At 37.0% G+C, this 23,934-nt stretch overlaps 1 long non-coding RNA gene across 4 annotated transcripts in view; it reads right to left on the bottom strand.

The window, feature by feature from the left end:
* LOC149120133 (uncharacterized) overlaps window positions 1-23,934 on the bottom strand; it is a 97,696-nt gene that overhangs the window by 7,585 nt on the left and 66,177 nt on the right. For 2 of the 4 annotated variants that reach the window (XR_016226838.1, XR_016226841.1), the window contains 2 exons: window positions 9,321-9,459; window positions 6,997-7,127 (listed from right to left, as the gene is read on the bottom strand). The exons of the other annotated variants lie outside the window; for them this stretch is intronic. This is a non-coding gene — a long non-coding RNA (uncharacterized LOC149120133). Of the gene's footprint in view, window positions 1-6,996; window positions 7,128-9,320; window positions 9,460-23,934 lie in introns of those variants that run through there. 4 annotated transcript variants of the gene reach the window in all.

The raw sequence follows: 23,934 nt of genomic DNA, 5'->3' as shown, positions 1-23,934 counted from the left end.
GGATTTCAGTTGGGTGACTGAGATTAGGTCAAATTTGAACAAGGCCTGAATAGTCAGTGACCCCAATAATGAGGCACAAAGAAAATTCCCATCAGCAATTTGAGATAGAATTAATGTTGTCTGGGGCTGGCGCTGTGGTGCAGTGGGTTAAAAACCCAGCCTGCAGCTCTGGCAACCCATATGGGCATCAGGAGTCCGGGCTGCTCCTCTTCTGATCCAGCTCTCTGCTATGGCCTGGGAAAGCAGTAGATGATGGCCCAAGTCCTCGGACCCCTGCTCCCACGTGGGAGACCTGGAAGAATCTTCTGGCTCCTGGCTTCGGATCAGCTCAGCTCTGGCTGTTGTGGTCATTTGGGGAGTGAACCAGAGGAATGGAAGCGCTCTCTCTCTCTCTCTCTCTCTCTCTCTCTCTCTCTGGCTCTACCTCTCTCTGTAACTCTGTCTTTCAAAGAAATAAAAAATAACTCTAAAAAAAAAAAGAATTAATGTTGGCTTAAGGACAAATGCAGAGATTAAGATTTAAAAAGTAAACAGTGGGCCTGTGCTGTGGCATAGCAGGTAAAGCCGCTGTCTGCAGTGCCGGCATCCCATGTGGGTGCCCGTTTGGTCCCAGCTGCTCCACTTCCAATCCAGCTCTCTGCTATGGCCTGGGAAAACAGTAGAAGATGGTCCAAATTGTTGGACCCCGGCACCCGTGTTGGAGACCTGGAAGAAGCTCCGGCTCCTGGCTTCAGATCTGCATTGCTCCAACAATTGCGGCCAACTGGGGAGTGAACCAGTGCATGAAAGACCTTTCTCTCTCTGCCTCTCTTTCTCTGTGTAACTCTGACTTTCAAATATATAAATAAATATTTTTTAAAAAGTAAACAGTGTCTGAAAGTTTGTTCACAGCATACTCACAGAATGGAAAATCATTTATGTTAATTTTTATATATCCATCTTAGTAAGATTAATTTAGGTTAATGTCTTTCTTTTATATATAAGACTTGCTGAAGAAAGGAAGAAATACATGACTAGAGAGAATAATAATTTTATTTAGTGGCAAATATGAGTATTCACATGCAAAATCCTAGGTCTCTAATGCCAAATTATATTCTCTTAAAGCAAAATTTTGCAAGGAGTCTCAGCTCATGATTCACTGAATATTGGATGCTTGCATATCAGGACCAATTAGATAACATAAAATTTTAAATTATCCTATTGTTAATAACAGCAATAACATAAGGTAACTATAAACACATATAACAAAACAGTGCAAATTCTTGCCAGAAAAGTATTAGACATTCTTGAAGGGCACAAAAAAGATGATGTGAATCAAAGAGAAAGTTTACCATGTTTATGAGTTGTGAAACTTTCATTTCTACCCAAATTAATACATACATTCTATATAATTATGATAAAAGTAGCACATCACTTTTCTTGAACTAGACATTTCTTAAATTCATAACAGAAAAGAAAAATGTCAAATACAGCCAACATAACACTGAGGAAGAAGAAGCAGAGATATAGAGTTCGTGCTAGGAGATATCAGGGCTTAAACTATGTCAGCATGGTAATCAAGTCTGTGAGGCTTTGGCACCTCATGAGACGAACAGAGTAACTGAGCCCTTATTAGACTTAGGGACAGTTCCATGGATACATGGCAGAGGCACCATGCAAGTAAGCGGAGAATTAATAGATTATTTAATGAATGTCTCCCTTTCAAATGAAAATATATCCTAGAGTGAGATTCCAGAACATTGTAGCATAAAGTAGTCACTTTTCTGCTCTCCTCTGGGAAAGCATTCTGTAACAAGCAGAAAAAGAAACATACATAAACATTACAACTTTGAGAAAGCTAGAAAAGACAACAATGTAGGCAGTGTGCTAGAAGCAGGGTCCTGAAAGGACATGGAGTAGAGAACACACAAGGGTACAGAACTGAGAAAGGGCTGCACAGTGTACTTCCTCAGAAGTTCAAGGGATGGGATATCACATGCCAGATACAAGCAAAACTCCTCTTAGTTCCCTATAATGAAGACAGGAAGAATGAGTTAGCAGCGGGATTTTCCCAGGGGGACTGTGATTCAACAAAGTAGCTACAAGAACTAATTTTGCAAAGTTGCTCTAAGAAATGCTCCCCATCAGAAATTCTCACCCAACGCCCCAACACACTGATGTGTTAGGTAACAGTACAATAAATGGCATGCCATTTGTAACAAAAAATAAAAATATAAAAATGTGCAAGTTCTTAACCTTTTCTCACACAGAGATGAGTTCACTATTTCTAATGCTTTGGATCTCTCACTGTATATTGATCAGGACTATAGGTGATTTACTTACATATAAGTACATATGATATACCTATGAGTGTTGTCAGTCTCCAGTAGAAGAGTAGAACAAATTAATGGAAAACTATTGTCCTGAGTTAATTCTGCGTGGAAAATATTATTGCCAGATGCCTGTCTAATCAGAGATGTGCATATGCAAAGGTTCTACTCCCAAATATACCAGCCCATATACAGGGATTTTAATCCTTTTCTTTTAAGACTATGCTATGGAAGAATAGAATTCAGAGAAGACTGGAAAGAGACCTCAGCAATAAATGTGTTTTGCTGAGACATTTGCAGGGACAGAGGCTCAGTGGGGAGTATGCATGTGTGTGCCTGGTTTACTTCAAGAATATCCGCAGGGCCGGTGCCGCGGCTCAATAGGCTAATCCTCCGCCTTGTGGCACTGGCACACCAGGTTCTAGTCCCGGTCGGGGCACCGGATTCTGTCCTGGTTGCCCTTCTTTCAGGCCAGCTCTCTGCTGTGGCCAGGGAAGGCAGTGGAGGATGGCCCAAGTGCTTGGGCCCTGCACCCCATGGGAGACCAGGAGAAGCACCTGGCTCCTGCCATCGGATCAGCGCGGTGCGCCGGCCGCAGCGCGCTGGCCGCAGCGGCCATTGGAGGGTGAACCAACGGCAAAGGAAGACCTTTCTCTCTGTCTCTCTCTCTCACTGTCCACTCTGCCTGTAAAAAAAAAAAAAAAAAAAAAAAAAAAGAAATCGTCCTGAAGACTTCTTTTTCTATGTTTGTGGTCTTATGACATTTCCTCTTGTGAGAATAAAGTTGGGTAAAGAAAATCTATCAGGCAAAGAATCGTTTCTACAAAATATTTCTCTGCACCCTGATTCAGGCAGCCAGTCCTTGTCCTTCAAACTAGCACCAGGTAAATCTAATAGCGAGACGCCCAATGCTAAGTTTTGAATTTGGATTTACCATCTGCAGGTAAATTTTGACCCTGATATTCTCAGGGTGGGTGAAGCTATGGCAATACCTCACATCCCTGAGAATTTACTTCCATGTAAAATGTGGGAATTAAAACCACCTACAGTGAGTGTTATTTGCAGGTGAAAGTTCTAGCAGTACATTGCCAGGGACATACATGCTGGTCAATAAATGGTAGGTTTTAAAATTATGCTTTTGGTAATTTAATAAATAATGGTGTTTAGTTTCTACATGGCATTAGTATTGTGCCCATTATATTCTCCTTATTTTAGATTTTATCATTAATGGTTTGTATTTATCAGATTATGTGGTAGTCACATGATCCAATCACTTTTGTTTTCGAAAGGCAGTGAGAGAGAGAAGGACAGAGAGAGAGACAGAGAGAGAGAGCAATATTAATCTTTAATTTGAGGGTTCACTCCCCACATGCCCCAAACAGCCAGAGCTGAGCAGGCTGAATCCAGGAGCCAGGACCTCCATTCAGGTTTCCTACACTGGTGGCAGAGACCCATGTATACGAAGCATCATCAGCTGCCTTCCATGATGTACCTAGCAGAAAGATGGATCACACCCCCAGAAGAGCTAGTCACTCCCAGGCACTTTGCTTTGGGATGCAGGTATCCCAAGCAGTGGCTTCACCAGCTGGACCACAATGCTCACCCATTCCTGACCTATCATGTAATCAATGCATGTCAGAAATATCACTGCACTTATTCAAGTTCATAGCTACCTTCGGCTGAGTATATATTTAAATAAATATAAGCTGTTTGGAATGTATACATGATTTATAATTGATATGATAATTCATAAGTTGACCAAAAATAAAAATTTTTCTTTTTCAAAAGATAGTTAAATCTTTGAAATTGTCTTCTATCTAATGCAAGTTTTCTAAATATAAATAACACATGCAACCTTGGATAAGCTAATCATATGAAAATAAACTGTTTAATACCTCTAAGATATTAACTTTTTGCAGGGAATATATTGCAAGGATATTATGATTCCTTATTTACTCTAAATTTTAAGCTACAAGGTAGTTATGCTAGATAAACATGCCAGCTCATTTAGCTTAAATATGTAACTAATGAGGCAAACTCATAGGTTTAATTGCATTAAAGGTCATCAGCTTAGCTTTGCTCTATTGAAACAGAATGCACTCCAAACACCAGCTAGCTTCAAGTAAATGAATGAAAATAATCATAAGAAATTGCAAGACATTGAAACATTTAGTTGACATTCATCATCAGAACTAAAGTTTTCAGAATCATGTAATTAATACCATCAAAATAATATGTAACATGCACATTTTTACATAAATAGAAATAATTTTTAGATTATTTTTTATTTTTCTCCAGCTCATAAAAATCTGCTTATATTTTCAGCATGTTTAATAGGGAATTTCTTAAAACATGTGATATGAAATATGAAAGCTCTGCCTAGTATTCAAAGTCTTCTCTGCTCTAATGTTACACATTTCAAAGCCTTCTCTCTCATTATTCCTGTTATTGTACTTCCAAGACCATCCTTGAACATGTCACAATTGTGGTTATCTTTATCCTCTGTTGACACTTTTGTCATGTTCCTTCCAACTCACAGCTCACAGCTTTTAATTTTAATATACTGTCAACAATAAATATCACCAATCTGTATAACTTGCTACTGAAAACAACCCAATGAATTAATAACATGGTTAGATTGAACAAACTTTGAGTCCAGAGAAATATAATTATAATTATTGATTTTGTTATACTGAAAGCTAACAAGGTAACTAAAGTCACCATGATTCTATATCTGTGCCATCTCTGAAATGTCCTGATGACAAAAATCCCGACAAGCTGAGGTGTTTTAAGTCACTTACATAGTACAGGAATCTTGTATCTCATATGTCAAGTTCCATATAGCTCACCAGTGAACCACCTTGAAAACCAGATTCAAGATCATTGTATGGCTGTCCTATTAGTTTTTTCTAAGTGATTCAGAATTTCTAACCAAGAAAAAAAAACCTTAAACTAACACTAGCTCATTTCCTTTGCTTTCAAAGATCTCTCCTATATTCTAAGTAGTTTTTCTCTTGCCTACAGACCGCCATTCTTTTGCAATAGATTCTTTCCACTCAGTAAAATATTATCCTTTCATAGATGTTTTTACCAGATTCTGAATTTTTTCATCAATCAAATGGTTCACATTGCCCCAGAAAGCACATCATAGCTAGGACTTTTAAACTGATCCTTTTGTATGAAACTATATTATGTATCTCAGAATATCTTTAGAAACAGAAACTATGGGGTTGGAGCTGTGGCAGAGTGGGTAAATCTGCTACCTGCAGTGCGGGCATTCCATATAGGCAACAGTTCAAAACCTGGCTGCTCCACTTCCAATCCAGCTCTCTGCTATGGCCTGGGAAAGCAGTAGAAGATGGCTTAAGTGCTGCACCTGTGTGGGAGACCTGGAAGAAGCTCCTCGATCCTGGCTTCAGATACATGCAGCTCGGGCCGTTGCAGCAATCTGGGGAGTGAACAAGCGGATGGAAGACACTCTCTCTCTATCTCTCTATCTCTCTCTCTCCTCTCTCCCGACCTCTCCCTGTACTCTCAAACTCTGCATATCAAATACATAAAGAAATCTTTTTAAAAATGAACTTTATTAGATAAATCTGATAGCTATTCATCTGTAGGTGAATTATTAAATATGGAGAATGAAAATGCAAAAAATGCCCATGAGAGTATTTTAGGCATGGAAAGCCAAGACACTCTGGAAAAAAAAAAAAAAAAAAGCCTTCAAAGCAGGAGGTACCTTTCTCTGAAGGGAGGAGAGAACTTCCACTTTGACTATGACCCTGTCGGAATAAGATCGAAGTCAGTGAACTCAAAAGGCTTCCATAGCCTTGGCAACTCATGACAAGAGCCTAGGGTGATTTCTGACGCCATAAACCAGAGTGTCAGTTGTTAAGTCAACAACAGGAGTCACTGTGCACTTACTCCTCATGTAGGATCTCTGTCCTTAATGTGTTGTCCAATGTGAATTAATGCTATAACTAGTACTCAAACAGTACTTTACACTTTGTGTTTCGGTGTGGGTGCAAACTGTTGAAATCTTTACTTAATATATTCTAAATTGATCTTCTGTATATAAAGAGAATTGAAAATGAATCTTGATGTGAATGGAATGGGAGAGGGAGTGGGAAAGGGGAGGGTTGCGGGTGGGAGGGAAGTTTTGGGAGGGAAAAAGCCACTGTAATCCATAAGCTGTACTTTGGAAATTTATATTTATTAAATAAAAGTTAAAAAAGTAAAAAAAAATACATTTATCAAATTTAAAAAGATGCAGTGATTTTTGTTATCTACTCATTCTAAATTCAGCATGAAAGGATAGATTTTTATAAAATTAAAGAGGTGGGGGCTGGCACTATGGTGCAGTAGGTTAATCCACTGCCTACGGTGTTGGCATTCCATATGGGTGCAAGTTCTAGTCCTGGTTGCTCCTCTTCCGATCTAGCTCTCTGCTGATTGCCTGGGAATGCAGAAGATGGCTCAAGTGCTTGGATCCCTGCACCCACATGGGAGACCCGGAGGAGGCTCCTGGCTCCTGGCTCCTATCCTCAGAGCAGCCCAGTTCCAGCCATTTGGAAAGTGAACCTGAGGATGGAAGACCTCTCTCTATCTCTCCCCTCACTCTCTGTAAATCTACCTGTCAAATAAATGAATAAAATCTTTTTTAAAATCATTTTTATTTATTTGAAAGACAGGGTTACAGAGAGAGGTAGAGACAGAGAGAGAGGTCTTCCATCCACTGGTTCACTCTCCAGATGGCCACAACGGCTGGAGCTGTGCCGTTCCTAAGCCAGGAATCAGGAGCCTCTTCCGGGTCTCTGGAAACTGCATTTTAAAAAAATATGATCCATTAGTCATGAATATAAAACCACTCAGGAATATTCAAGTGATATCTAATAGAATTAGATATATGCCATGCTTCACTCTTTTTAAAAATTATTATTTACTTGTTTTCATCTTGTATTTGAGAGAGAGAGAAAAAAAGGGAGAATGTGTTTCAGATATAAAGACAGATATCCTCCATCTACTTCCCAAATGGATGCAACAGCTGGATCTGGGCCAGGCTGAAGCCAGAATCTGAAATTCAGTTGGAGTCTCCTACATGGGTGGCAGGGACCCAGGTGCTTGAACCACCATCTGCTACACATTGGCAGGAAGCTCTAACCAGAAGCAGTGTCAGGGCTTAAACCCAGGCACCCCAACCTGAAATGTAAGTTCCAAAACAACATCTTAAACCAGGGTGTTGAATGTTCATCTCATGTGCCATATTGTTATTACATTTCTATTTTTGTTTTTTACTGATGGAAGCACAGATGATACAATAACATTTTATTTATTTCGCTAAATTTTTCTTAAGCTGTTAATAAAAGAATTCAAGAACAGTAAAATGAAGTATAATTTTAAACTGAAAATATATTCTAAAGATAAAGTTATCTTGACAGTTTTGACAATGCAACAATAAGATGACTGTAGCAATAAGAATGGTTATCAAAGAAAGAACAAATTCATCAAGTAGAAGTGTTATGCAGAAGTTTGTCCAAATATTTGTCTCTCCCCACTTAATAAGTTATTATTGTGGAGTTGGAGGTTTAATTTAATAGAACAAATACTTGACAAATACTATTTATCAAGAAGAGGCTCAATTTTATAGGGACTACACAGAGTATTATTTCATTACTGGATTAAAAAATGTGTCATGTGTGGCTGGCTTTGTGGCTCAGCATGTTAACCACAGTTTGAGACACTGGCATCCCATATCAGAGTGCTGGTTCAAGTCCTGGTTACTTTTCTTCTGATCCAGCTTTCTGCCAATGCTCCTGGAAAGGCAGCGGAAGATGGTTCAAGTACTTGGGCTCCTGCCATGCATACAGGATATCAGGATGAGTTCCTGGCTCTTGGCTTTGGTTTGACCCAGGCCTTTGATGTTGTGGTTCCTGGCTGTTTGGGGCATGAACCAGCAGATGGAAGATTCTGTCTCTCCCTTTCTCTCTCTCTCTTGCTCTGACCATTAAAAAATAAATCATTAAAAATATATTATGAATGCAAATATGCATATGCATTAATTAGGTAAACATATGATTAAATAATTATTAAAAATTTTAAAAAATAACATATGTCTATGATAGGTAAGACTAGTCAGAATGTAATACATCTGAGCTGGTCAATCATTTAAGAAGTTGTATGGAAAGATTGGAGATAAACTGAATTTTAACAACATTGTAAAGAATTCAATATATAAATATGTTTAAATGTTAGACTATAATTAGAAATGGTTTACTATAAAAATGTATACTAGAAATTTGGCAAAATAGAGGAGAGTCATCCCTTTAAGAATGCTTGACAGTAGCTGGCTTGAAAGTCTGGCAATCCACTAACACAACGTTGATGAAATCGAATGTTAAGGCATCTTGAAAAATGTAAAGGGAGGGAAAACGAGTGTCAGCTTCGTCCTCAGATTCAAAATGAAGAACATCTTTTCCGTCAGATACTGCCAAGAGGAAGAGAAAGTTGCATTTCACACTTATTTTTCTAAAATATCACATTTAATTTATAGTCTTTGCCAGAATCCATTCTTTTCTAAATTTCTCATCCTACTAATCTGGCCAACTACCTATCCAGTTGCTCAATTCCAAAACAAGTCCTCAATTCTGGCTGTTTATCTTACCTTCTACATCTAATCCATCAGAAATTCTATTGTTTATCATTCCAAGATACTTTTGAAATGACAACTCTTTTCTAGTCATTCCTTGTGGCTAAGGTGGTCCAATTAACTACAAGATTTTGTCTTTCTTTCTGCAGTCACTTGTAAATTACTCTGGGTTCTAAAATGATTTAAAATGATTGCTATATCCAAAGCTATTTCATTCTATGCAAATTAATAAATGTGATACACCAGCTCAACAGAATGGAGGACAAAAATGTTATGCTAATCTCCCTAAAGCAGAAAAGGTATTAGACAAAATTCAACACCCCCTCATGATAAAAATTCTGAACAAGTTACTCATTGAAGGTGCATACCTCAGCATAACAAAGGCCATGTATAATGATCCAACAGCTAACATCACATTGAATGAGGAAAAGCCAAAGACTTTCTAAGATCTGGAACAAGTCAAGGATGCCCATTTTCTCTGTCTTGTTCAACATATTACTGGAAGTTCTAAACAGAGGAAAAAGACAAAAGGAAAAAAATGATGGACACCCAAATATAAAAAGGAAGAAGTCAAATTGTCACTATTTGCAGATGACATGATCTCATATGTAGAAAACCCTAAGACGCCACCAAAAAGCTGATAAAGCTAATAAAATCAGTTGAGTTACAGGATACAAAATCAATGTACATAAATCAGAAGCATTGCTAGCCACTATTAGTGAATCATCTGAAAAAAGCAATCAAGAAAGTAATCCAATGTCTAATAATGCTAACATAAATAAATTTTCTGGCAATAAATTAAACTTAAGAATGAGCAGAAAGACCTCTACAATGAAAACTATACATTAATTATTAAAGGAATTGAAGAGGGCATAAAGAAATGGAAAAAAATCTCTTCTTCAGATATTGGGATATTCATATTAAAATATGCATACTACCCAAGCAATTTGTATATTCAATGAACCCTATCAAAATTTCAGTGACATTTTCCAAAGAACTAAAAAATAAAAATTGCTAAAACATGTATGGAGCCACAAAAGACTCTGAAATGCCAAAGGTAGCTGACTAAAAAGAAAAAAAAAAAAGAGACTTTACATTATCTCACTTTAAAATATATTACAAAGCAACAGTAATTAAAATAGCATGGTATTGGCATAAAACATATCCCAAAACCAATAAAACAGAATAGACCCTAGAAGTAATCCCACAAGCATACAGTCAACTGATCTTTGACAAGAATGCTAACAACATACATTAGGAAAAGGACAGTCTTTTCAATGAATGGTACTGGGAAAATCAGATATACACGGAGAAGAATTAAGCAGGACTTAATCTCTCACCATGTACATAACTCAGTTAAATTTTATTAAAGATCTAAATGTAAAACCTGAAACTTTCCAAGTACTAAATAAAACATGGGGAAAACACTTTAGGGCACTGAATGGCAAGGAGTTTCTGGATCAGATCATAAAAGTATGGGAGACTGAAGAAAAATTGGAAAAGTGAGATTTCATCAAATTATAAAGCTTCTGCATAGAAAAGGAAACAAAGAACAAAGTGAAGAGATAATGTATAGAATGGGAGAAATATTTGGAAAATATGGATCTGATAAAGGTTAATATCCAAAATATCTAAATATATCCAAAATATATAAAGGACTCAAATAACTCAGTGACCAAAAAAAGTAAATAATCCAATTAACAAATGGGCAGTAGATCTAAAGAAAAGACAAACAAATGGGCAACAGGTACATGAAAAGAAAATACTCAGTGTCACTAATCATGATCCAAATGCAAATCAAAACTAGGATGAGATACCACCCAACTTTAGTTAGGTTGGCTATTACCAAAAAGACAAACAATAATGAGTGTTGATGAGGATATGGAGAAGAGGGAAACTTCATAAACTGTTGATGGGAATGTAAATTAGTAAAGCCATTGTGAAAAACAGAATAGGGTACCCTTAAAAAAACTTAAAGAAGGAGAAAACATTTGATACAGCAGCTAAGTGACCACTTGAGAGGACATCATTCCATACTGGAATGCTTAGTTTGTGTCCTGCTCTACCACTTCCAATCTAGCTTTCTGCTAATGTATCTTGGTAAGAAGCAGATGACAACTCAAGTACATGGGACACTCCCATCCACACGGGAGAATCAGATAGAGTTCTAGACTCCTGGCTTTTGCCTGGCCCAACTCTTACTATTGAAGTAACTTAAGGAGTAAACAGGGGTTGGAAGATCTGCTCCTTTCTGTCTCTTGGTCTCTTTTTCTGTCTCCCTGCCTTTCAAAAAAATGAAATGAATATTTTTTAAAAATGGAACTAAAAATAGAACTGCCATATGACCCAACAATCCCACTCCTGTGTATACACAAAAAAGCAAATTAAATCTATCTGTCACTCCCATGTTTATTGCAGCACTAGCCACAATGTGCAAGAAATGGGAAACAAGCTAAATACCTATCCACCAATGAATACATAAAGAAAATGAGGTGCATATACAACATAGAATACCGCTCAGGCACAAAAATGCCTGAAATTTTGTCTTTTGCAACATGGATGCAACTGAAGGTCATTATGTAAAGGGAAATAAGCTAAATACAACAAATATCACATTGAAAAGATGATCTTACAGAAATTAAAAATATAATGCTGGTTTCTAGAGTATAAGAAGGAAAGGTACAAAGGAAGGTCGGAGAAATATAGAGCGGCAGGTACGAAATTATAGCTAGATTGGAGTAGGAGATTTTGGAGTTCTATTCATAATAGGGTGACTGTAAATGTTAACGTACTGTGTATTTGTAAAATAGAATAACTAGAAGAAAGCATTTTAGATGTTTTCACATTATATATAGTTTAAAGATTTGAAGAGATGTATATATTTACCCTGATTGGCTATTACATGATATATACATGTACCAAAAATCAGATAAATATTTATAATTATATATACATGTAATTTTCTTAAAAAGCTGAAGATTAAACAACTTAAAACTTTGAATAGCTTCTCATCTTCAAATTAAGTCCACATTTGTTGCCTTGGCCAACAGTGATCAATCTTAACTACCTTCAATGCTATTTCTGACTGCATAGTTTCCACTTACATTCTGAATCACTAATACCTGCATCGACCCATACTCACACACACAAGTGTTTTTTTTTTTCTTTCAAAGTACAAAGTCTTTTCCCTTGGATATTGCTCCTACTTAATTTTTCTTTGTATACAGTTCTAACACAAATCTTCAAAATGCTGGATTTCAATCATACATGGTGCATAATATTTCATTGTGATACGTGAGAAAATGGTGTTTGAGCAGCCAATAGTTGTGCTGTTACAGGCTTTTATGGGATTATTTGCCTAGTTGAATATTGGATAGTCAATTAGGCAGATATAAATATGTCCTTATGGTTAAGGACTTTAAAAATCAGAATGATATTGAAGTCAGTTAAGTGATGCTCTATATCACAAGCTTATTGTGACCATAGAGAACATTATAAGATATACATATATAATATACAAAAAAGATTTAAAAAACATGTAAGTGCATAGTGTGTGTATATAATGAAAGTGTTCAATAGGTTTGTGGAAAAATGGAATTAAAATATGTTTATTTTGATGAAAACAATTTTGAAATCCATGTTTAGTTTTTTCATAATAGTAATTTTTTTGAACTTTTTGGTGAGACGTTGTATGCATGGATTTCAAAACGTTTGTATATATTGAATTAAACATTTAAATCCATTTTCCAAGAAATTTTTAAGTACACATACATGCAAATATACATATTTAGCATCACTAGAGTTAGCCTTAACACTGATTTATATGCTTTTATAAAATGCCAGAGCTAGAACTAATTTGTTTGACATTCTAAGAATTCTAATATTGTCTGATCAAATTTTCTGAGAATGCAATGAATGTCCTCTCATACCAATCTCTAAGTTCAAGGTTACTTACTTTTGTTTTTATCATGGCTTATAAAATTAACTTTACCATAAGATTAGACTAAACTGTTCGGTAAATATGTGGCCTCTAGGTGTGTCTGATAATTTGTGTTTATTTGTTATTACCAAAAGGGAGTTGCTACATGCCCTTGTAATGTAAACCTTGACAACGAGCGCACAGTTACTTTAAATATCATTTACTGCATAGAATGGATAAAACAGTAATTTACATAATTATATAAAGCATAGCATAGTTGGTTTGCAAAATAACTGTTGATGAACGTCTTCATTCAGGCTAGGTAATATTAAAGAACATTTTTTTTTTCTCAGTGAACTCATTACAATAGATTGAATTCATAAGCCACTCAGTGATTCCTATTAAGAAATCAGAACATTTGGCTTTTCAAGCCTGATCATGTTCAAAAATAAGTGTATCTACTTCCAAACTGGTGAAGCATACTGCGATTTCATGAGCTCAGAAAAGACTTAGACATAAATGTGTGTTGTTTCTTTATACGGAAGCCAGTGTTTTCTCATTTATGGAAACCAAAAGAAAGAAACAACATGCCAGTTTTAAGTAAGCTCTCGGAAAATAGTTTAGATAAACGAAAAATACATACTGCCATTCTTACTTTGTGCTATATACTTATGTGTTTACCTTCTATAATATTTAAAAAATAATAATTTATGTACAGGATGAAGTTAAAATCAGAGCTTTGCTATATATATATATATATATTTTGGACAGGCAGAGTGGACAGTGAGAGAGAGAGACAAAGAGAAAGGTCTTCCTTTGCCGTTGGTTCACCCTCCAATGGCCGCCGCGGCCAGCGCGCTGCAGCTGGCGCACCGCGCTGATCCAAAGCCAGGAGCCAGGTGCTTCTCCTGGTCTCCCATGGGGTGCAGGGCCCAAGCACTTGGGCCATCCTCCACTGCACTCCCTGGCCACAGCAGAGAGCTGGACTGGAAGAGGGGCAACCGGGACAGAATCCGGCGCCCCGACCGGGACTAGAACCCGGTGTGCCGGTGCCGCAAAGTGGAGGATTAGCCTAGTGAGCCGCAGCGCTGGCTTTTGCTATATGATTTTTAAAATTCTCTGTACTTTAGGTTTCTAAACCTTACTTTGTGAGAAGTAGCAATATAAATGTTGTAGGGTTTGCATTAACTAATATATGAAGTTTTTAGAATGATATCTAAGATCTAATAAATGATGAATCATGTTAGCTGTTTCACAGATTGTCCTTGTCCTAGCAACATTACCTCATAGCTTGTAATTAGACTTTGATGGAACACTTGCCTTTACTTTCTAGATGAGTTAACCAAGGGATAGCAAGTTTAACTAACTTATCCACAGTCATTTGACTACTATATTTAGAAAAATGATTCAGACCTAAGAATTATATCTGTAGCCTGTGATCTCCCAATTTATTGTGACAGTGATAGAATGATGATCTAGTAATATTTTGTAGTGGTTCACAGAAAAGATAGAACAAAATTGTAAACAGGTCAAAAAAGATTCATATTTGATGATTGATTCAGAGCTTAGAGGACAGTTAGGCCGTCTCTGGGCAAACAAGATGGAGAAAGCATGGAAAGCATATGCATTCCTACCTAAAAGTAACTTTAGCCGAAGAATCTAGAGGTCATTCAGAATATACCAGATAAATCACTAGGGCATGAACAGCCACAGAAAACAGTTTTATGTATTGAGGATTTGTGGTAGACAGAGACCAAGTTTTAGGGAGCTTGTAACCCATAGCTATTTAATTTAAGGGCCTTTTTGTCTATACTAGATAACATTTCATTATAAACTATAGTTTGTGTTCTTGTTTTTATTTTGGATTTCTTTGAACTCACGGATCAAATGTAATGGAAGCTTTTTGAGGGCAGATCATGCCTCCTCCTGCACCTTTCACAAGCACCTAACATGGTGTTAAATACTGCCATGATTAATCTGATTATTGATTATTGTGGATTCTACATATATAAGGGCCACCTTGACACAGTGCCTGCCACATTTGTCCCACACCAAATCTTGTGACATTACACTTGGGAATTGCTTTTCTTTAGATCTAATCACTCTGAAGATGGAGGTTGAAAAGTGGTTGAAGGTTTAATTGTTTTTATTCAGTGAAGGATACTCTCAGAGAAGTATACAAATAAAAAGGACATTAGAATTATTAGAAAACAAAGTAAACCCACACCTAAAGAGAACCAGGCTCAAGTGGCATCAGCGGGATAGTCTCATGTCCCAACTTCATAAACTTGACTCTTCTAATTCATTTTCTTGATTTTATTGTTTTTAATTTGAGCACCCTTTAAAAGTCATCATAAAGTATTGTTATAAATGATGCCTGCTCTTTATTTATAATCTACACATTTATTGCTACATATTTTCATCTAAATATAGCATTGCTTACAAAACACGGGTTTTTAATGCCAGATTTTAATTTTCCCCAAGTTCATAATATTCTATAAGTTTCATTTTACATATGTTTCAATACTGGTTCAGGTCCTGGGTGTTCTGCTTCTGATCCAGTTCCTTGCTGGTGCGCCTGGGAGGGCAATGGAGGATAACCTGGGTGCTTGGGCTCCTGCACCTACATGGGGGACCTGGAGGAAGCTCCTGACTCCTGATTTTGGATCAGACCAGCTCCAGCAATTTCAGCAGTTTGGGGGGTGAAACAGTGGATGGAAGCTCTCTCTCTGATTCTCTCTCTCTCTCTCTCTCTCTCTCTGTAACTCTGCTCTTCAAATAAATAAATAAATCTTTCAAAGAAAACATACTTTGTATTCAAATTTAGTCTCAAAATATTCACATTTTAGTTCATTGATTTTATGTAATTATTGAGATACTTGGGCTTAGATAAAGCTTCTAACTTCCTTTCACACTGCTACAGTTAGATTTATAACTTACTCATAAATTTTTCCACCTATTCATATGGTCATTTGGACAGCCCATTTGTTTTATTTTTCAGAAATTTTAAAGAAGTTTACATACAACAATTCTATTCATACCTAGATACTTAAGGACTTATACAAGGAACATTCAAGAAATTCATGGAAAATTTGCATTATATTTCAATTTCACTTGTACATGAATTCTAACATTTATGATATGTTTTACATTATCTCTCCTTTATATCTGTTTATTTGTTAAACCGATATTTTCTCTCAACTAGCTTGTTAATATACATATCTTATTTTTCTTTCCCTGGCTGTAGAGATTACAAAATATATGTTTTATATATAAAGCTATATAAGTTTAGTGCCTGCAACATCCCTAGAATTCAGTGACCTCAGAGAACTTTAACTCAATTTACTTATTTCTTTTCTGTGTGCAATCATAATAATTTATTTTAATTTGATACACATTTTAAATATTATAAGACCTTAAAAGTTTTAGATCTAGATTTGATTACATATTATTCATCCAGTTGTTTCTCATTTCTTCCTGTTTCTCTGTGTGTCTGACTAGAATTATTCTTCTGATAATAAACATGACTTAGTATTTCTTTTATTTAAATTACATTGTAAATAAACCATCTTACTAGCTTTTTAAATCTTAAAATGCTTTTATTTTACTTTATATCTATAAAATTTTGAGTAAAAATCTTAAGTTTACAAGTGTTGGTTTGTAGTCATGTGTACATCTATGTAACCACTATATTATCAACATTCCTTTTGATTATTTTGATTAATTTATTTGCATTTATTTGTTAGGTAGAGAACAGAGAAAGAGAGAGAGGGGAGGGTGGGAGAGTAGGGGGGAGAGGTGGAGGGAGGGAGGGAGGGAAGGAGAGGGAGAGGGAGGGAGAGAGAGAGAGAGAGAGGGAGAGGGAGAGGGAGAGAGAGAGAGAGAGAGTCAGAGGATGATCTTCCATCCCTTAGTTCACTTTCCAAAAGTATGTAATAGGCAAGACTGGGCCAGACCAAAGATAGGAATCAGGAATTCCATCCACATCCTCACATCAGGGGCAATGACCCAACTGCTTGGAAATGGAGTCGGGACTCAAATCTGAGCACTCTGAGATGGGATGCAGGTGTCCAAAGTGGTGTTTTAACTACTTCACCAAAGCTCACACCAATTTTTCTTTCGTGATATTTGTAATGATATCACAAAGTACATATAGATTGTAGAAAGTCTATTTCACTTGACATTATATTTCTAAGATTCCTCAATGTTGCTATATGTATCAGATGCATACAGATATATAAACATACAGACACCAGAGCAAATGTTTTGTCTTGTGTTTTTTTCTGTTCAATGACCCCAGCACTGTATCATTAATATTTTAAGCATATAGAACTTGAAATTACCACACAGTGAACATATTCCCATCACCTAAATTCTATAATTATCATTATTTCATATTTAATTGCATATATATGTATATATACATGCATATATGCTTCTTATTAACCACCTATCACTGTAATTTATTTTGGGTTCCTCTCAATGAAAGAGACAACTTCATACTTATGATGACTAACTTTAGGTATCAACCTGACTGGATAAAGTGTGGGGAGCAACTCGAACTAGACTGTTACTGGAATTAAGACTTATTCTATGCATCTGCTCTCCCACAATATGGTGCTGAGAAGGGAGTAACAACTTCTACACAGCTGCCTCTCACCAACTTGAGTGATGACCTGCAGGAGCTGATCCTGCTCCTGATTGGAGGAGAGCAGCGTACTCGGCATGTGGGTAGCAGAGTTGGGATTGGTGGAAGAGGACTATAAAGGAGGAGAGAGACAACATGCACCAGGAACATCTATCTGAAGGAACACCTGTGCAGCCCCCGAGAGAGCCGGCTGGCGGTGTGCCGCTCCCCCGCGGAAGTGGGGAAAGTGGCAGGGGGAACCGCCCTTCCACGGAGGTGGAAGGGATGGTAGCCAACCTGGGAAGAACCAGCAGCAAACCCGGGGAGGGCTGAGCAGATGAAAGAACAACGCAGGGTCCTGTGTCGTTTCTCCGCGAAGAGGGGGAGCGACATAATGGTGCCGTGACTCGGATATGAAGCCTAGGCAGGGTTTAGTGTTGTTCCTCCACGAAGAGGGGGAGCGACAATAAAGGAAAACTGATAAGGCATCATATTGGACTTATCTGTGATGGTTCTTCCAGAGCTAGGTGGAGAAGATCCACCTCACTATACACAGCTGTCTTCCAATGCTTTGAAGGACAGAAGAAACATACACAGAAAGAGAATTGTTCTCTCTCTGAGAGCTTATATGATGGATTGCTTTTCGCTGCCTGTGGGCATCAGAATTCCAGTTTCCCAGTCTTTGGACTCTAGAACTAAATCAGCAACAACTCTGGTTCTCAAGTTTTTGGTGTCAGTCTGAGAATCGTACCACAGATTTTTCTGGATATGAGGCTTTGGACCTGACCTGAACCATGCTGCTGACATCCCAATGTCTCCAGCATGATGATGGCCTGGCATGGGACATCTCTGCTGCAATGATTTCCTTAATTAACTCCCTAGACTCTATGCATTTGTCTATCTGTCTATATAGTTGATTAGTTCCATCTTTCCGGAGAACTCTAGTTAATACAATTCACCGCCATGTGATTCTCCCTCATATTATTAATTAGAATTTTATATTCAAAGTTCTGTTTTTCAAGTAAGTCTACCTATGGAGATAGATACAAATTTTAAGGGTGTAAAATTAACTATTTTATTGCTAATAAATATGCCACAATTTTATTTTCCTTTTGTGTGTGTGTGTGTGCTAGTATGGTAGAATGTTGATTTGTTCTAGCTTAAGCACATTCTAAGAAAGTGAGTTTAAATTATTTTTATTTATTTATTTTTGAAAGGTGAGAGAGAGGCAGATAGCAGGAAATGTTCCACCCATAAGATGCCTATAAGTACCAGGGCTGGGTCAGGACAAACCAGACGCCTGAAAGTCCATCGGGTTCTCCAGCATGGGCAGCAAAGATTTAACTTCTTCAACCATCATCTGCTACCTCCCAGAGACTGCATTATCAGAGACAGAGATGGGACTTGAAACTGGACACTCCAATATGATATGCAGGCATCCCAAATGGCCTCTTTATCTCTGTACCCAAGGCCTACCATAAATAAGTTACTATAAAAAAAACACTGCACAAGTGTCTTTATGGACTCTGTTAATTGATTTATGGGCAAATACCAGGATTTAGGATTGTTGATCTAGAATTTATGTATGTTAAATTTTGCTTTTTAAAAGACAACAGCACACATGGTTAGATATCTGAATCTCTCTCCTGCATAAGCAAACACACAAAGACAAACCACACACATGCAAGCACACACGTGGACACAGATTTTATAATGCACTGTGATCCGCAGTATTCTCAAACGAAATGTCATAATCCATCACAATTATTCTTCTTTCCTGGAACTCAGTATTATTCCCAATCTTCGGACACTAAATTTATTTTAGTTCCCTATTATCATGTTTCATCCCCTGATCCTATTTTCCTCCTCAGAGGAGAATAATACTCTTTTTTGAAAACTAAACTACTCTACTTGATATTTGTACATTTCCTAGCAGTGCGATGCTTTGATATTTCATCATTTAAACACATTGATTTTTTTAGTGATTTCCTGTCATCTCCCATCTCAGTCTCTAAACCACCCCTTCCTTACAGTGATTAATATGCCCGTTTTCAATGATCTGAAGAAAAGATCTCTTTTCAGTAGGCTTATTTTCTTTCAACATTAAATGTATTATCTCGAGCATTTCAGTGAGAACACATTAATAATTTACTTAAAAACGTACACCCAAAATGATTCGACAGAATATAGACAAATAAATATAATGGGGACAGAATAATGAAAGTAAAACCAGAATAGAAACCATCTGAAAATACATTAAGGTTAAATGTTATCAGCAGTCTGCCTCTTAATTTGCTGGTCAGCATTTCCTGGAAATTAAAGCAGGATTGGAAAACACAGAGTAACATAATTAGCTAATAATATTAGTTCTCTAGTCATTTATCTACAAAGACATCCTTGTTCATGGTACAAGTGCTCACTGTATAGAAATTTGTTATTGTTGGATGAAATGTGAGTTTTTATGCTTGAGATCCCAAACACAAGGGGAAGGTCTTCTGACTCAGTTATCAATGGCTTTCAATTAGATTTGACTCTTTGCCTAAAGAGGTTGGCTCATGCGTGTGCAGCAGACATTTACATACACAGTTAATAGTTTCATATAAAAATGTTAAGACCTTGCTAATTTCATGGGTAAGCCCCAAATTATTTGATATTAAACAGAGAAAAAGAACTTTCAACTTGAAAATGTTTATGAATTTTTAATCAACCAAAATCTTAATTATCCTGAGCATCTCAGCAACATTATCTTCAGAACAGGCACCCTTCATTTGAGGCTAAGAACGTCTTGCTAAAGCTACAAGGAAGTTTGAGTTATCATCATCACCTGCAAACAACTGACTCTCCTGGCATGTGGAAGTATTTGGGAATGTTGAAATATATATTTAAGAATATTTCAAAAGAAATATCCATACTACCAAAAGCAATTTGCAGATTCAATGTGTTCCCAATCAAAATACCAATGACGTTCTTTTCAAATCTAGAAAATAAACAATGGAAAATTCATATGGAAATGCAACAGACTCTGAATAGCTTAGTCAATCTTAAACAACCAAAAAAAAATTGAAAGCATCACAATATCAGACGTTAAGACATATTACAGAGTACTGTTAAAAGCTGGGTACTGGCACAAAAATGCATATGCAGACAAATGGAATGGAATAGAAACTCCAGAAATTAATCCACACATCTGCAACTAACTCATTTTTGACAAACAAGCTGAAATCAATCTCTGGAAAAGTACAGTCTCTTCAATAAATGGTGCTGGGAAAAATGGATCTTTTCATGCAAAAGTATGAAACAAGACTCCTACCTACATATTATACAAAAATCAACTCAAAATGGATCAAGGATCTAAATCTATGACCTAATGTCATCAAATTACTGGATAAAAACACTGGGGAAAATATGTAAGATATTGGTATAGGCAGAGACTTCTTGGAAAAGACCTTAGAAGCCAGGTAATTAAAGCAAAAATAGACCAATGGGATTATATCAAGCTAAGAAACTTCTTCACTGCAAAGGAAACCCTCAACAAAGTGAAGATGTAACTGACAGAATGAGAGAAAATATTTGTAAACTCTGCAACTGATAAAGGATTAATATCCAGAATCTATAAAGAGCTCAAGAAACTCAACAACAGGGGGCTGGTGCTGTGGTGCAGCAGGTTAAGGCCCTGGCCTAAAGCATTGGCATCTGATATGGATGCCGGTTATTTATTTATTTATTTATTTTTTGACAGCAGAGTTAGAGAGAGAGAGAGAGACAGAGAGAAAGGTCTAATTTCTGTTGGTTCACCCCACAAATGGCTGCTATGGCTGGAGCTATACCGATCTGAAGCCAGGAGCCAGGTGCTTCCTCCTGGCCTCCCATGTGGGTGCAGGGCCGAAGCACTTGGGCCATCCTCCACTGCCTTCCTGGGCCACAGCAGAGAGCTGGACTGGAAGAGGAGCAACCGGGACAGAACTGGTGCCTCAACCGGGACTAGAACCCAGGGTGCCGGCACTGCAGGTGGAGGATTAGCCTAGTGAGCTGTGGCGCTGGCCAAGGATGCCTGTTCTAATCCCAGCTGCTCCTTTTCCGATCAGGAGGAAGCACCTGCCTCCTGGCTTCAGATCAGCGCAGCGCCGTCCATAGCAGCCATTTGGGGAGTGAACCAACGGATGGAAGACTTTTCTGTCTCTCCCTCTCACTGTCTGGAACACTACCTCTCAAATAAATAAATAAAATCATTAAGAAAAAGAAACTCAACAACAACAGAACCAACAATCCAGTTAAGAAATGGGCAAAGGACCTAAACAGGAGTTTTTCAAGAGAGTAATTCAAATGGCCAACAGACACATGAAAAAATGCTCAGTATTATTAGCCATCAGGGAAACACAAATAAAAATCATAATGTTGTTTCTCCTCATCCCAGTTAAAATGGCTCTCATATAAAAATCAAAAACAATAAATACTGATGAGGATGTAAGGAAAAAGGTACCCTAATCTACTGTTGGTGGGAATGTAAACTAGTACAACCATTATAGAAAACAGTATAGAGATTCTAAAGAAATCTGAAAACAGAGCTACCACATGACATAGCCATCCCACTCCTGAGAAAATACTCAAAGGAATTGAAAGCAGCATACAAGAGAGTTATTTGTAATCCAATATTTATTGCATCTAAAGTCACAATACCAAAGATATAGAATCAACCCAGATGTCCATCAACTTATGACTAAATAAAGAAAATGTAGTATATATACATTATACATTATGGAATACTACTCAGCCATAATAAAGAATGATATCCTGTCTTTTGCAACAAATGGATACAAATGGAAATCTTTCTGCTTAGTGAAATAGGCCAGTTGCAAAAAATATAAATAACATATATTTATTCTGATATCACCCTCATTCTAAATTTATACTGTTAAGTGAGAGCAGCTCTTCACCGTCTACCTGCTGCATTCCCTTGCAGAAGTGGGAATCTTCTGGCCTGTAGACCATCTAAGGCCTGTGAAAGCATTTGGTCTGAGTCTGCCAAGGCAATTGTAGGTGGGACTCAACCTGTAGACTAATTTTTAAGTAGGTAACTTCATATGGTCTGCAAATGGTGTTATAAATATCCAAAAGGCCCTTGGCAGAAAACAAAAAATGTCCCCACCCCTGCTGATTTGGTGAATGTCTGAACAGAGACAAAATCATATGAACAATCAGCCGGCTGCCTTAAGGTGATCTGATTTAAAATGTACCTTGTAGGTAATTATATCACTTTTAAAATGGAGCAAATACACAAGAAAGAAAGAAATCTTCATTCATGTTGAGTTTCCTAAAAAGAGATTTTACACTAATAGCAAATTTCAACAGGAAAATAAGAAAGGTAGGAGCAATTTAGTTGAGAATAGAGTTTCTAAATAGTTCAAAGTGATTTCCTGATGGTATTTTAATATGAAGTTTTACAAACAACACACTTCAAAATTATGGTCAAGCAGTTGTACCCATTTTCAAGTGACATTCTAAAGTGAATTAACATAATCACCTCAGTGAAAAGGTTCTGAATTGTGGATGCTCACAATGCTTTACAAATTTTGTAAAAGTGGATGAAAAATGCAAATATATGGCTTATATATTTGCACATTGTATTTTAACATATTCTTAACTGTATGTATTGGAGGACTTTATTTAAAGAAAATCTTTTCACTAGTATCATCCTGTTAAATAGACAAATAGCAATATTAAAAATAACCATAGGTAATACAGGTAGAAAGTTACAGGGGTTTATTTTATATTTCTTTTTTTGACAGGCAGAGTTAGAGAGAGAGAGAGAAAGGTCTTCCTTCCGTTGGTTCACTCCCCAAATGGCCGCTACGGCCGGCGCTGCGCCGATCCGAAGCCAGGAGCTAGGTGCTTCCCCCTGGTCTTCCATGTGGGTACAGGGGCCCAAGCACATGGGCCATCCTCTACTGCCTTCTTGGGCCACAGCAGAGAGCTGGACTGGAAGAGGAGCAACCAGGACTAGAACCCAGTGCCCATATAGGATGCCATAGTCACAGGCAGAGGATTAACCAAGTGAGCCATGGCACCGGCCCATGGGGTTTATTTTATCTTACATCTATTCACTCTGGGAGCTAAGAAATAGTTTTCAGAAATCAAATATACTTTGGATATACATCTTCCTTATTTGTGGCTAAGAAGCACATTGATGTTTTCTTACCTACAGATTTGCTTGTTAATAATTATTAGATACTCTATAATCAATGCAAATAAAACCAATGAAATTTCAAAAAAATTGTTTTACAGTATTCATTTGTCAAGTATATTATAAATTTGCACACAAATGTTTGTTTATAAAGAATGTGAATATTCACATATGCATACACATATGAACTCACATATTAAAATTACATGTGTACTGAAAAATAACTATAACCACATACACATGAACTTGTATACA

This window comes from Oryctolagus cuniculus, chromosome 20 (assembly GCF_051225735.1).
Source record: "Oryctolagus cuniculus isolate XC-2025 breed Fujian yellow rabbit chromosome 20, ASM5122573v1, whole genome shotgun sequence".
NCBI lineage: Eukaryota > Metazoa > Chordata > Mammalia > Lagomorpha > Leporidae > Oryctolagus > Oryctolagus cuniculus.
This window is presented reverse-complemented; position numbering and strand designations above follow the sequence as displayed.